Genomic DNA, 16,478 nt, shown 5'->3' on the forward strand with positions numbered 1-16,478 from the left:
CAGAGAAATCCCATAAAAACACAAAATCAAAACCATGATGTTATAAGTGAAAGACCTATAAGATTAAAATACAATGCCTAGACAAAGCATTATGTTACAGAAAAGCAAAACCCTCCTCAAAATACCATTGAGTATGTTTTGTGTTGGCCATGTAAGTCTGGCTCATAATAATCACACGTGTAGGAAATAACATCCCAAAGGAGAAAAATGCTCAGTCAAATGGTTTAGCTGAGAGGGTAAAGAAAGAGTGTTAGGGTTAAATGCACCTGCTGCTTTTCTCATCACCATGGCCACCCCAGCCCCAACAATTTAAAGGAAGCATGGTTATTTTGGGCTCATGGTTTCTCAGGGGTCAGTCCTTGACAGCAGAGGGTACACAGCAGCTCTCATCATGTCAAACCAAGGAGCACAGACATGTCATTTCCCTGAGCTTGGGTGGCATTATTCTTTCCTCCTTGCATTTCTTCCAGTCCCAGCCTAGGGGAGCTGCCTACATGGTCAGGGTTCCACCTGCCACCCCGCCCCCCCCCACCCCCCAGTTAGTCTACCCTGGAAACTCCTTCACAGATGCTCCCCAAGGTTCCAAGGTGGGCTTCATCAGTATCTTAGATGATTCAACTTGAAATTTAGTCAAGTTGACAATGAGAATTAAACATTATATTTAATTTTCTCCTATTTTTTCTGATGCAGTTTTTTTCTCTTATCTAACATCAAAGTGAGCTTCAAAGCTTCATTCTACATTTCATGAAACTCCACTTTGCATTGGTGATAGTACTTTCATCACCAGAGTCTCAAGCCAAAAGGATATAGCTGCCTTACCCATATTGAGATGAAATGACATGAAATACAGAAAGTGAATTTATTTATAGCTTTAGCCCAAACGTTGGAGACAGATGTTCTTTATTTGCTCTCTGCTGCCCCCCAGAACAGCCAGGCAATTTATGGTATGAGAGCCAGGAAATGCATATATGGAAATTTTCCAGTGGGCCCTAGGCTGGCTATACCTCTAGCACAGCATTGTGGGCAAGGAGCTAGAGACTGAGAATATTATTTTAAAAAAATACAAATTTGAGAGAGTATGGAGGGAGGGTTTCCTCACTAGACTTCCATTCTGTTCTTTTTATGTATTTGCTTGCTTGTTTTTGAGACCATGTCATGCTAAGTAGCCCGGGATGTTCTGAAAATCTGAAACTTGCTGTGTAGCCTAGGCTGGTTTCTATCCCAAATACTGGGATTATAGGCATAAACTACCATATGCAGCCTAGACTTGAGGTTTTGAAGAGCATGGAGTGTAAGCCCATTTTATCTCCATACTGTTCATGTTCAAGTATAATGTATACTCAATAAGTGTATGAATTCTACTGCAAAAAGACAGAATTATAAATGATTTAGCACCAGTTAGGAATCAGTATAATGCAAAAACAAATACCAAAAGAAAAATAGGACAAAATGGTACCAAGAATCAATACAAAATAATCAAGAAATTTATTGACCCTGGAGATGTGCCTGCTCAATGGTTATCTAATCCCAAATGCTGTGCCAAAAAAAAAAAAAAAAAAAAGGACAGATAAAAATGCTAAATGAACTCAGCAGGCAGCATTTGTGTTTATTCAAATGCATGTGCTACAATAAATAAATAAATAAATAAATAAACAAACAAACAAACGAATGAATGAATAATAAGAGACCAGAATTTGAAAGGTAGGGGGATGCCGTAAGAGAGGTGGGAGAAGGAAGGGAAATTATATAATTATATTTGAATTAAATTTAAAAAGCTTTTAAAAAAAATAATGGAATCAGAGGATGACAATTGAATTGTGCAGTAAGGTTTGACTAAGATTTCATCACATGGAGAGAAGTCCCCAAGTGGACTTCAGAATAGAGGAAACATCATGAGTGGCATCATGTGAACAGGAAGAAACAGGAAGATGCCCAAAGAAAATTTTCCTTTAATTGGATACCCAAACCACAACAATAGGAATTGTGCTGGATGTTGACTAAATGAGGCACCAGAATTTTATTCCTGATAAACTGTATGATTTAGCAGAAACCAAGTAAGAACAGAGCAGGAAGTTGGCAGTCATCAAATAGAAATCCCCTTGCCTAGAAATTAGTTCTAAATATACGACAGCTGGCTCATCCAGCTATCTTTCTGTGCTTGTCAGTAGTGTGCCGAGTCTCCTGGCACCTGTCTAAAGAATTCAACATTGTATTAATTTCTGATATACTAGAAAAAAAAATTGTCTCATTCAGGATCTTACAAGAGCAACACAATTTTTAATTCAAAGAATTTAGCTATACTTTGAAGCACAACTTACTTGTAGTTAACAAAACAACAGAATATACACCTATACCTACTACAAGGCCAAAGTTCTCTACTTTTCTGGTAAAGGAAGATGAACAAAAACAGTGGAAAATATCTGTGTCCTGATCTCATCTCAATCTTCATTCTCTATGATGATGGATTAGTCTTCTGTCTCCACTTACATCCAATGCTTCCATTTAATTTAGATTAAAATGGCTTAATGTGAAGTATATTTTATAATAGATACTTGATTTAAATAAGAATTCTATTTTTTATCTGAAATTTCTTGCAGTGCACCAGTTATTAATATAAGATATCATGTATTATATTTTCTCAATCCAAAAATGTGAGTTGGTTATAAAAATAAAGCTAATTTAATAAGGGGAAAGTGAGTCACACTCAATTGCAAGATCAATTTCAAATTCAAGACTATTAAAATTTAGACTTCTAAGCAGAGATTTGAATATGATTTGGATTTAAAAATATGAAGTTGGGGCTAGATCTGCATTCAATTCCTAGCACTTACATGGTGGCTCACAACCATCTGTAATTACAGTTCTTGGGGTTCTGATGCCCTCTTCTGGCATCTGTGGATACCAGGCATACACATGGTGCACATACACACATACAGGCAAAACATATACATACAATAAAAAATAAAGCTAGAAATATGAAGTCATTAGCTTATGCCTGTAATTCCAGCAGAGCTAGGTAGCCTTATGTGAACTCCATGTAATGAATAGTTACATAGAAACCTTGTCTCAGAAAAATATTTGTGCATATATATATATATATGTATATATGTATATACATATATAATGTATATACCAAAAGTTGGCATAAAACAGTTAGTTGCTTTTTAGAATCAAAAAAAAAAATCAAGTGGTACTTCCATGAATAGTTATATTCTGCAGCTTTTGAGGAATGTACAAATCCACCCAGGGCTTTGCATTTTAATTTACATTTTCCTGACTGCTGATGCATTGTATCTACATTGCCATATCAACAAAGCTAGTGTCAAAGTGTAGTAGTTAAACTCAAAGGCAAAATCAGCTTTGTTTGCTCAACAGAAAGAAGTCTAATCATTTCCTACTTATGTTGAAAATTATTTTTATCTTTAAACACTGTGGAAATTTATACAATAACTACTACTCAACATATTTACAACACTCCAGGGCAAGCCTTTTATTTTCAGATAACCAATGACACAAGAGTTAATTTACACAATTATAGTGAAACGGAGTAGATTAAAAGCACATTAGGACTGGGATCATTAGGACAAAAGGAATGATAAGTCAATTTGTTCAACTCAAAACCCTTTCTAAATCTCACTATATTTACAGGATTCAAAAATGTTTAGTTGATGTGTAATTGGGTAATCAAGAGTGGGCTTCATCTTATGCCCTAGAAAGACATGGTCTGAAAACATTCAGCATAGAAACTGCAGATCAATGCAAATAAAAGCAAACGGCTTACACATATTTTATGTTTAGGCAAACAAATAATGCAAATTACTTCTACTTTTTATCTATATCTCTCTATCTCTCTATCTTTATATCATCCCTATCTATCTATCTATCTATCTATCTATCTAGTTGCTAGAAGGAAGAACAAACACACCTAGGAGAACATAGGATGAACCATTTAACATAATGGGAAGGGAGTAAAGCATTCCTTTGTTAAAGAGCATAGGAGGTGAAGATACACACAGGTACCTATAGGTGACAGAAACACATCACAAAGCCTGTTTTATACTAAGTAAATTACAAGAAAAGTTAAGTGTGGCATTGGTACTGGAGTTAATAAATGAGCCTTACATAATTGTGGGTGCATATGGTAGTAGTCACTGGATTCCTAAAAACCTTAAGTGTTTGAGCAATGAACAACATGCAAGGCCAAGAGCCTGGGCATGGGAATTCAACTGTCACTCTGCTCAGGACCAAAGAGGCATCCAGGATAGAGTAGCGCTGTTTTTATTCCTGTAAAAGAGTTTAAATTAGATCTCTAAACAATTCTGTAAGCACACTACAGAGAATATCAAAAAAGTACAGGGAAGTTCCTGGCTTCAAGGCACAAAGAGACTATTTGAAGAAGAAGAAAAAAAAGAACAGAATACAAAATTATAAAGCAGACACTCCGGTTTGATTTTTTCCCTCTCTTTGGTCATGACTCTTAGAATAAAAGACATGTTCATTCCAGTCATGTGTTTCTCCCAAATACATGCATAATTACCACATGACCATTTTCATTAGCTCCTAAAACATGCATTCTTTTCATGCTTTAATACATTTAGACTCAAGATGCTACTTAAGATAGATGACAACTTAAATTTAGAGAGAGATGATGGCAGTCTCTAAAGTTCTCACCCTTCCTAATGCCGTGACCCTTTAATGCAGTTCCTCATGCTGTGGTGTCCCCAACCATAAAATTATTTTGTTGCTACTTCATAACTATGAATTTGCTACTGTTATGATCATAATGTAAATATCTGACAGGCAAGATATCTGATATGTGACCCCTAAAGGGGTCATCATCCACAGATTGAGAACTGCTGCTCTAAATAAATCTATTGTTCCATGTATAAGAAATATTGATGTAAACTAAAAATAGATTTAAATCTCTGCCTTCAGTTCTACTAATGAGACTTCAAGATTTCCTTAATGTCTAAAAAGATTATTAGCTTGTAAATGGACTTTTTGGTTAATGCTGGACCTTAACTGAAAGTATTTTTTTAAAGTTCTCTCCAGAAATCTAAAGCAGTGCAGAAGAATGTTTTAGATACTACTAATAAAATGACCAGCTAATTTCACATTATTTAAAATAACCAAAGTGTCTGGGAGAGAAAAAAAAAATCACTTTTCTTCCCTTAAGTCTCTGGGTATATCAACCATTCTTTAGGGTGCTCCTATTCTCAGAAGTAGCTAAAATAGATTATGTCGTTTTTAGTGGCTTTTTTCCTTTACTTTTTTTTAAGAGTGAGAAAAAAAGAGGGAGTTAAGTGGGTAGAAACAGGGAGACACTGGGAGGGTTTGTGGAAATGAAAAAGAATATGATAAATATACTGATTAAAATTCTCAAAGAATACATTTTTTAAAAAAGGAAAAATAATCAAAATGCTCACTTTATTGTCAAATTTGCATTGGATAGTTATAAAATAGAAAGAACAAAATTAGGGTTTCTAGAAAAGAAACTGCAAAAATCTCTGGAAAAATATTTAGTCTCTGATTTGGCCAGAAATTCTGAAGAGATGCATTATATTCACAGAACAACTGTTTTTTCTTGTTACATTTATTTATTTTTGTGTGTTGTTATGTAGATGAGTATATGATGTATTAGTGTAGGTGTACATGCACTCCTTTGTGGAAGTCAGAAGACAGCTTGCAGGAATCACTTCTCTTTCTTCAATGTGGGTCATGTGGACGAAAGTGAGGCTCTCAGCTTTGGCAGCAATCGCCTCTACCTGCTGAAACACCTCTCCAGTCCCAGAATACTTTTTTTTTTTTTTTTTTAATAAATGCAACTCATAGCTACACACTGGTACTTAAACATACAATGTAGCATTCTAATGTGGATAGATGACCAGAGGGCAGAGTCCAGTTGATCAATAATGTGCTGCAACTATATGGTTTATATGGTCCCATGTATGTAAGGAAAAGAGTATATTTCAAAATGCAAGAAAACAGTAATGCAGGAGGAAATGGACCAGATAGAACACTGCTGATAGTCTAAGGGGACTGCATGTGGCTACCATGTAGAGTTCACTTCATTAAGGCCCAAGTGAGAAACTGAAGTGTAAAGGATGACTAAGCCCTTGGTGTTTGAGCCTCTGGGCTCTCCCAGGCTCGCTCAGGCTTGCTTTCATATAACCGTCACTATTTCCTGAACATGCATGGCCAGCACGCATAGCTCTGTGGGGTGGCGCATCTCCTTGGCTTCAGAGCATTCCTAGTGATGCTGTTTTACTTTGTGTCTCTTCAAACTGACTCCTTTCCACTGTCATTGGTTTCTTGGTGTCTCCTCACCAACCACGGCTTTGTCCGGCACACTAACCATGCCTTCATTTCCAGTTCCTTCATTAGCCTCAACTCATTAGTACCATGTGGGGTGGGCTCAGTCTCAGCTGGGTCTCTCACTGACAAAATCTGAGAAACGATTTTAAGTGAAACCAGAAATGCAGGTAAATGTGCACTTGAAAATCTAATTCCATTGGGTCAGAGCTCAGATTTCGTCCTCAGATTGCTAATTACTCTCATTGACTGGGCTTTGTCTATTCTGACTGTTTCTAAATGTTAGCTATTCTAACTAAAGGGCAAAGAGCTGCCCCATTTCAGAAAACTCAGAAAAAATATATTAGAATACTTTATGTAAGAGCATCTTCTATGAAAGCTTTTGATTTGGATATTTATAGATCATTTATTTAAACACGTTTAGAAATTTTCTATTTTAAATTTTAAAAAATGAACATTTCAAAAAGAAAAAATAAGCACTTCACTGCTTTGCCCAATAATACATATACACACATATTTTTTTGTGTGTATATATATATACACATACACACATATAAATACATATATATATATATATATATATATATATATATATATTCTAATTTTGATACAAACTAAGTCTTTATAGGACTTTAAAAAAATCCATAGTAGTATTTTAGATAGTACCACTAGAGCTAGAAGGCTTCTAGGACCTTGGGGGCAAAATACCTACCTAATTCTATGACACCCACAGCAAAGGAAGCTGAAGACCGGGAAAGAACTGAAGGCCATCCCTTGAGAAATGTTGGCAGGGTGAACATACTTGCTAATGAACACCTGGATGATGCTTTATTTTCCTTCTGCCTCAGGCTTAGCAATTGCTGTGTGTCTATTGGGTCAAGATCTTAAATAATTTTCCCAAGTACTCAACATTTTTCGAGCTCGGGAGGCAACCAGGAGACAAAGTAGTACAGACAGCTTCCTGCCTCAGGAAGTGCAAGGTCACAGCTGTGGTACAGAAAACAGACTCCAGATACTCCTGGACTCTCAAAAACGGGGGTGAGATGAGGGGAGAGGCAGAAGCCAGATGTACATGCCTGTAATTCCAGCATTTAGAGAGGTGGAGAACAGGAGGCATGTGAGTCTGGCACATGCCTAAGTTACATGGCACAATCTGTCTTAAACAGTCAAATAAAACTGAAGCAAACAAACATTAAGTGGGAAGCTTCAGGTCATGCAGGCACTCTGCTCTTCAGACTTTAAGAGCTCAGCTTTTATCATTTGAATTCTTTGAGAACTAAGGTCTCATTCTCTCCAAATGCTTTGCTCTGGTGCATCCATCCTTACCAGGACCTAAGACCTTAGAAGTTTTTTACTTCACATGGAAACAAGGTTCTACTGACATCCTTTATATATATATACTGAGTATGCAAGGGGTCAAGGCAGAATTCGTAATGTTAATATTTGTTTAATGTGTAGTAACTTCCCTGTGAGAGCAAGAGTTTTTATATATTTAGTGACATTTCACTCATCTACCCAAGTGATTTTTTTAATAAACATTTCTTGAGCAGATCTCTAATCTCATATACCATTCTGGAATCACAAAAAAAAAAATGATTTCTTCTATTGCAAAAAGAAAAAAAAACACAGAGTAATAGAATATGCAATGTGTTTGATCTGAATTAAACAAACTCAATATATTGTTTGAATTACCCCCAAATACTGGATTTTATAACTCAGTATTTATTAAAGATAACTTGAAAAGTGTCCCTGTCAGAAACACTGGAGGCCATTTACATAAACATCGAAGTTTTCATAGCATCCTGATTGCAAAATATTTTATAAAAATATCATTCCTCACTAATTAGGAGTTTAATGAAAATCAAATATCAAATTTTCTCTGAGCTAATTTCCAAGGTTTGTAAGAGGTCACTTTAACTCATTCTGTTTTCTGGATTCCAAATTGAGTTCTTTTGACACATGACCCAGTCTTTGATATGCAGTTAAATTTTAACCAGTTGTGTAATTATCTTGTGTCAGTTGAACATTATTATAAGGGAATTTCTTCTATTGTTTGTAAAGAACGGTTTTTCCCTTTCATTTTTGGGCCAGGCACCTCCTGCTCACCCTTCTCTTGAAGCCATTCCCATTGGTATACTGAAGTTACTTTCTCTGCTTGCAGCGCAGCCATATACTCTCACAAAGCAGAGTTGCTACGGTTACCTATGGTATACCCTAATCAACAATCATGCCAACAAGCAGAGAGTGATAGTCATAGCTAGGTAAGGTAATAGTAATAAGGCTGTTTAGAGTCTCTCTTAGACAGAGTGGGGAAAGGGTCACCCAACCCTTCCCTGAGATGACACTCCCTCCTGCCCAGCTGAATGTGTTTGTGCGGTGGGTGCTACAGACCATGGGAAGAGAGGGTTGGCTGGAGACTGGGACATTTCTGTGCTGAAGTTTTCATTAGTCATAGCCTGAGGTGGGGATGAGATTCTTCAGTGCGGAAGCTGTCTTTAAGTCACCCATGATCCTACAATTAGCCCCTTACGCAGGCTTCTGTTAGCAACCCCTAGAGATTTATTGGTTCATTAAAGTGGACTTGGATGGAATCCGTTCTTTAGTTTGTTAGCCCTATTTGTGGTGAATACATGTTACTCTATGTCTCCCCACCCAAAAGAATTCAGCACTCAGACTTCTTTGCTTCAGTCAAGTCCCAATTCTGAAATTATTCTTAGCTTTGTGTTTACTGTAATCACAAGTCTATAATTTCAAAATGATTGTTTCTTAAGTCACCATTTTGATAATGACTATGGCACCTACAGATGAATGAATGGGTCGAATATTAAGGTGAATTGTTAAAGTAGGCAGGTCATGACATGGGTTTCTAAGGTGCAACTTACCGTAATATCGGGAGGAGCATTTAGATTGTGAGTCTGTAGGCAAGCATGGCCAACCTGTTTACAAGGACCAGGACACCTGTATAGTATTTGGATTGCTTTATAGACACTGAACTTAACAGTTTTTGAGAATAAACTACCAGCCTAAGATATAAGTTAAAGAAAACTAGTGTTTCTATGGCTTTATGTAGAGTTACCCCATAAATAAATACATAAATAAATAAATAATAAAACTAGCACTCATCACCTTTGGATCACTTGTATCAGTAGGGGTTACAGAAGCTAATAAGAATTCTAATCTATATGCTAGTGGTTCTCAACCTTCTTAATGCTGTGACCCTTTCATGTAGTTCCTCATGTTGTGGTGACCCCCAACCATAAAATTATTTTGTTGCTACTCATAACTATAATTTTGCTACTGTTATGGATCATAATGCAAATGTCTGATATGCAGAATATCTGACATTTGATCCCTGTGAAAGGGTTGACTCCCAAAAGGACCATATTAGGCAATTCCAAACGATTTCCAGAGCTAAAGAAACGCTGGCTACTTTCTGTTCTTGGACTAACATTTTGTCATCCCCACTAAGGAACTAGATACACTTTCCACAACCTTGTGAAGGTTTTAATGTGTGTCTTACAAACACCCATTGCCCACAAAGCCATTAGGGTGCAAAATGAATGATATCCACTTGGAGCACCTGTGCACAAGTAAACACTAAATGATGCTGGGTGATGATCATATTAATAAGGTAGGGAAAGAGGCTATCAGTTCTCCAGATGGGGACAGTCTTTTCTCTATATTCAAGGCTCATCAAAGAACTCTTCTGGAGTCTGAGAGTCCTACTGATGAATATGCTTTTCACTGCTTTGGGGAAAGATGTAAAGAGATCTCAAAGAATTATCTATACATCTGCAAATGATAGTGTATAATTATAATACAAACAGCTTTAAGTAAACACCCAAGTAGGTACCATTTAGATTTGTGATGGATAATTGAATATGTGCTGAAGCACCCTGTTTTAGAAAAAGTGTGTGATTAATCATCCATTGACCACACAGAATCTAAACTCTGAAAGTGGGTTTTTCTAATATTCTACCTATTTTCTACATAAGACTGAAAGGTACATGATACTCTAAAGGTAAGTTACAGACTCTTGTCATTTCTATGCTTAACCCTTCCTGGCACAATAAACAAAGCTACCAAGCACCACTGATTTCACCATCCTCTCTATTCATTAGGAGGCTCTGTTGGAAAGCTGAAAGAATTCTTCCTTTCCTGTAATGTAACTCCTTTCTAATCCATCTTAAGTCATGCGGGATGAGTTGAATTTCCTTAGCCATCTGAGAATATTTTCAGTGCTTGGAAGAGAATTCACTACAACCCCAAACTGTCTCTTTCAGTGTATTTCAAAGTCATTCTAGTGAGCTGTGATGCTAAGGGATGGTCTGACACTTTCAGGTACGAGTGTTAGCTTCTACAGAGCCCATGATTAGCTCAGTGAATTTTATTTGTGGAATAAAAAAAATGCATTTTATTTGAAAAAAATCTTGATTATCTTCTTTTTATTTTAACGAAAGCTTTATAGTGTTAGATTTGTGAACTTGGATGAAGGTATTTCTCTTCTCTGGGTCAGGGCATAGAATATTAAGAATTATCAAATGCTAACATGCCTAAGTGTTTAACATTTTGCAAAACTAGACAAAAAAAAAAAAAAAAAAAAAAAAAAAAAAAAAGCAACCTCCAGCCTCTGCTTCTGCACAAGCAAAGGCACCTTTGGGAAAACTAAGTGTGATCACTTGTAAATTGCTTCCATATGAATCTCATAAGTGTGTCCCCTTCAAGCTGGAGCTAATTAAGAACTCCCAAGGCATGTGCTCATAAGCAGCACAGGGTATCGGCACAGTCCCCCTTCTTTGCTAACACCTAGGCCATGCTTACTTTTTATGAGTCAGCTTGGGGGAAACAGTAAGACTCAGACGATCAAATGGTAATACTAGCTTGCACCAGTTCCATACAACATCACAGGGCTCTTCAGCTAAGCTTTGTAACAAAAGAAAGACAAAAGAACTTAAAATCAAATAAAAAGGTAGAAAATTATGAACCAACTCTTTCCACTTTCATTTCTCTTTCATGTGGTCTGTCTGTCTGTCTACAGCCTATTCAACAGGAGACTAAGTGGGTGCTGAGATTTGAACCTGGATCTTTTAAAAGAGCAGCCAGTGCTCTTAATTGCTGAGCCATCTCTCCAGCCCAAAACTAGTAAGTCTTAATGTATTCTTTTTAAAGATTTATTTTAGAGCTGGAGAAATGGCTCTGTGGTTAAGAACACTTTTTTTTTTCACTCTTGAAGAAGGCCTGGGTTCAGTACCCAGTACCCACATAGTGGTTCACAACCATTCAAAACTCCAGTTCTAGGGGATCTGAAGCTTTTTTGGAACTCTTTGGAAACAAGGCATGCATGTAGTACACATACATACCAACAAACAAAACAGAAAGGAAGTGTAAAGTCTTATTCTTAGTGAGAGTAGAGTTGGAACTCACCTTCAAGAAAGTGGATCTAGCAAAACCACTTCTCCATGCTTCATAAACAGTGTTGCAATACAATGTGATAACTTCTACAGTACCCAGTAACTCTGGCCAGTGTCAAGTACAAAAACAAGGGAAGTTGGGAATTTGTGATCCACCTTGCTGAAGCTTTCCTTTTTCATTTAGATAAGGTTGAATTCTGTCATTCTCATATTCTTGAGAATTCGTTTTAACCATAAAGATCCATGTCACTTTTATCTGGGGATAAAAAGGCTGTATCATTCTCAAAGGACAGTTTCTAGATATTTCCTGATAAAAAGGACAAAGAACCTAGTTACTGCTGCCAGAATGTGGTACCCATCCCTCTGTTAGATTTGTTCACTTCCTTTGATGGTATACAGCAATATTCTCCTCTTTCTCTTGCTATTTGCCACTCATGATATTTTCTGTTTAAAAGACATGCAGACAAAGAGGGACCAGGACAGAGTGGCTTCACAAAGACCTAAACTTGCATCTGTTTTTAAAGTAACCACACACAGTTTTATATATTCTCCTACAACACAATAGCCAGCTTAATTAGGAAGCTGCACTGTCCAGCAGGAATGAAAGCAAGTACATAATTATAAATTGTCCTACTGGCCTTATTTGAACAATAAAAAGAAATTTAAAAAATTATTTTAAGATACATTTTATGTAGCAAAAACATTTAAAATAGTCTCATTTTAATAAACATGCAATATAAAATTTATCATCTCATTTTAATAAACATGCAATATAAAATTTATCATGAGACATATTCAGACCTTTTTGATTTATTTGTTATTGTGACCAAGGTCTCGTGTTTTTACCTTTGGCTTGCCTGGTATTAACTATGTAGACCAGAATGACCTTTAACTCACAGAGACTGCATGTGCCTCTCTGCCTCCTGAGGACTAGGAATAAAGAAATATAAACCACCATGCCCACCTAAGATCTTTTTTCTTTTGTAGGAAGAAAGCATCTAGTCTGGAAAATCCAGAGTTTTTCTTCCTGTTAGTCCAGTTGGAGCTATCTACATTCTAAGCTATTCTACATTCTACTCTGTTATCACAAATGTGTCTGGTGGCTACCACATTGGAAAATACATTTGACAGTGCCACATCCTTTGAATGTATTTTTTAAAAGAAATATTATAGTATATATTTAAAATAATATTTTTATAGAAAGTAAAACTTCCTTGAAATTTGAATCCTGTTCTATTTTTTTTTTCATGTCTTTTATATAATGCATACAGGGTCAGTAGTTAAAACAAACACTGGAAAAAGAATATGCTCATTAATCCTGCAATATTTAATCCTGGAGCTCCCAAGCTCTGTGACGAATGAAGGCAGACTGAAAACCACAGATATAATTTGCTGGCTCTGGTCCCTTCTGAATCAAATAAGCAGTGTTGGCATTCAGGAAGCATGCTATAGTAGTGAAAGAATCAATCTTGGCAGATCTGTCATTTATGATTTAATTTTCACAGAACAACTTACTTAAAACTGTTTCTGAAGTCAGGATTGGATTCAAGTGTGTGTCTAGACTTGGAATTCTATTTTTTTCCCCTTGCTCACTGCCATTTTGGCCAGAAAAATGTATTAAGTTCTCCCAGGTTCTATTATAAGTAGTAACTTAAAAGCAATGTAGGAAATCAAAAAAAGAGCTCTCTCTCAATTCCATGTTATATGTGGAAATACTAAAACATTTGATATATATATATATTGGCTCCAGAAAATTTGTTTGTCACAAACATGGTAGAGTGACGTTGGGTGGAAATGATGGAAGAAGGAATCCTTGTCCATACCAAATGTGCCATATAAAAGGGGAAATCCAGCAGAATGAATCAGGACTACCCTGTGACAAAATAATAACATCTGGAAACATTCTCCTATTCTTTGCAGCAACTCTAGCACTTAACAACTTCCCAGTAAAACCCAAGCATTCAACAGACTGTTGTCCACAGAATAAGGGTCGAAGTTCCAGGCCAGCCAATGGCACAGCAAACTGAGGGCTCTGTATATGAATGTGCCTTGGGTGGGGAAAGGTAATTTAAATATTCATCATTACCAATTACTCAAGAAGAACTCACATGAATTCAGAACAGCAAAAACCTATTTCTTCTTGATGTCTCATGGAATTGAACATAATTCCATTTTATTTTGATTGCTACTCTAACAGAACAACTCAGATGTAATGGTTAAAAGAACACCAAGTTATTTTCTTACAGATCTCGAAGTCATAAATCCAGTGAGGGTTCACTGGGCAAAAATGAAAGTGTCAACACAGCAATGCTCTTCCTGGAGTCAATGGCAGGAGCCTTTACTATCTTTTCATGTTTTACCTTTTATCTGTTGCTGCACATCTAGAACCTCACTGTTTAGTGATTAGATGATTGGGGGGGAGTAACATATATATTTTACAGTTCCTTATATATTCTACTGGTGGATCCCCTGCCTGATGTGTAGTTGGCAAAGATTTTTTTCCCCATCCTATGTAGATAATGCCTGGATTTTTAAAATTTCTTAAATTTCAGTATTTTTTCAAAACACTTTATTTATCAATATTTGTATAAACATATATACTTATACATGTATACATATATAAACAATAATTAAATAATAAGATATATTTAAAAAGTATGGGGGGGTGAGAAATGTGGGAGGAAGGAGAGAAAGAAATTTCAGTATTCTTACAGGCTCATATTCTCCCTCCCTCCACTCCCCTTCTCTCCCCTTCATATCCCTCCTCTTATTAGTTTCTCTAATTTCCCCTAGACAGTTTAACTTCCAATTCTGATTAATATACATATATATACATATATATACATATATATATATGTATATATATACATACACACATATACATACATGATTTCATGTGACTACACAAAATCTAGGACCTACAAATGAAAGACAACATTGATTCATGCTGCCCTTCTTCCATCTTTACAGTCAAAACAACGTATACATTCTGTAGTAAAATGTCTCTCTGATTACATTAAAGTGAGGTTCTCCACTTTTAAATACTTATGTAATTAGGCTAGATGCACTTGGGTAATCAGGGTAAACCTTCCATCTCCAGGTCCACATGCTAAGTACACTATCTTATTCACAGGCTTCAGGGGTTAGGATGTGTTAGTCATTTTTTCCTATATTATAGTAATAAAGATGAATTTTCAAACTGTCTGCCTCTGTCTATCTATCATCTATCTAACTATCTATCTATCTATCTACCTACCTATCTGCCCATCTATTTATGTATATATGTATGTATGTATGATTTTATGTATGTATGCATCTATCTATCATCTATCTATCTGTCTATCTACCTACCTACCTATCTACCTATCTGCCCATCTATTTATGTATATATGTATGTATGTATGATTTTATGTATGTATGCATCTATCTATCATATATATATATATATATATATATATATATATATATATGATGGCTATTCTTCTTTGTCAACTTGATTATATCTGGAATTAACTAAAACCAAAGTGGCTGGGTATACCTGTAAGGAATTTTTGTCTTAGTTAAGTCATTTGAAGTAACATCTCAAAATTTTATCTACTGTGAATGTTCAGATTTCTAACATACCAGTCTTTGTGAAAAGGTATCTTTTAAAAAGTTAAACTGTCTGTTTGGTGGTGAGGCATGGGGGAGGGCACCTACATAAATGCCAGTTTCAGTCAAATAATGTACTGGTACTGATGGAAGGGATGGGGAGAGTCTAAAAATAACTTACTTCCATCCAGAGTTATTAAGTTCATTTGTCCATACTGTGCATGTTTATCAGCATAAGCAGAGAAGCAGAGGCTTCTTAGAGGGATTAGAATTTTATTTCTTTAGGTAAGACTAGAAATATCTATCATGCACAAGGTACCTAGCTAGCAATTAATTCATCCTTTACATTTGCTATCCTCACAACACGTGTTAGCTATTTCTAACTGAAAGATAACAAAGACTCAAAGAAATTGAACAAGTACTAGCCAAGAGTAATTCACCTTATGTGTCTTATACAAATATGTTTTTTACAAAGTTTGCCTTCACTACAATTATGTACCATGAGTCCACTTGTGTTTATGAAATACTATCTTGAAACATAGTGACTTAAAAAATTGGTAAAGCCTTCCAGTGGCTAAACTGTTTGTGGTTAAGGTCATTCAATTAAATAAACTTAACTTAATATGTCTCAGTTCCTAGATTATAATCTCTTTTCAAAGTCTAAATAAGCAACGTCAAACCTCCAACATCCCTGATACTCACCTAAATCAGTCACAGTCTTCAAAAACTCAGCTCAATTAATACCATCTCTGTGAAGGTAGCCATGACAACACCAGTCTAAATCAATTCCTATTGTCTCAAATCCCGAGGCAGTTTTATCAGCACTGTGCTATAGAGAGATGAGAATGACTAAGGGGATTTGAGGGGATGAGACAAAGGAAACAACACTGAAAGCAGCAACCCGGGAAGGAATATTGGCAGAGGAGGCAGCTGAGGGCACCTGTGGACACTGAATGCTGATAACACACATTCCAGACCTGAGTTCTGAACACATAGGGAAGGGAAGGAGAGGTCGAGGGAGGGTGCACATAAGAAAGCTGTCATTCAGGAGTTAGCCCACAGGACAAAGATGACTGTACCAATCTACAGTACAAGTTCTTGGTGACTTATAAACAAAGAGGAATTGTTTTTGAAAGAAACCAAAGTTTAAGAAAGAAATGACTG

At 36.1% G+C, this 16,478-nt stretch overlaps 1 protein-coding gene across 2 annotated transcripts in view; it reads right to left on the minus strand.

The window, feature by feature from the left end:
* Positions 1 to 16,478, minus strand: part of Pde4b (phosphodiesterase 4B) — a 604,839-nt gene that overhangs the window by 365,752 nt on the left and 222,609 nt on the right. The window lies entirely within an intron of this gene.

Source organism: Arvicanthis niloticus, chromosome 5, assembly GCF_011762505.2.
Source record: "Arvicanthis niloticus isolate mArvNil1 chromosome 5, mArvNil1.pat.X, whole genome shotgun sequence".
NCBI classification, from domain to species: domain Eukaryota; kingdom Metazoa; phylum Chordata; class Mammalia; order Rodentia; family Muridae; genus Arvicanthis; species Arvicanthis niloticus.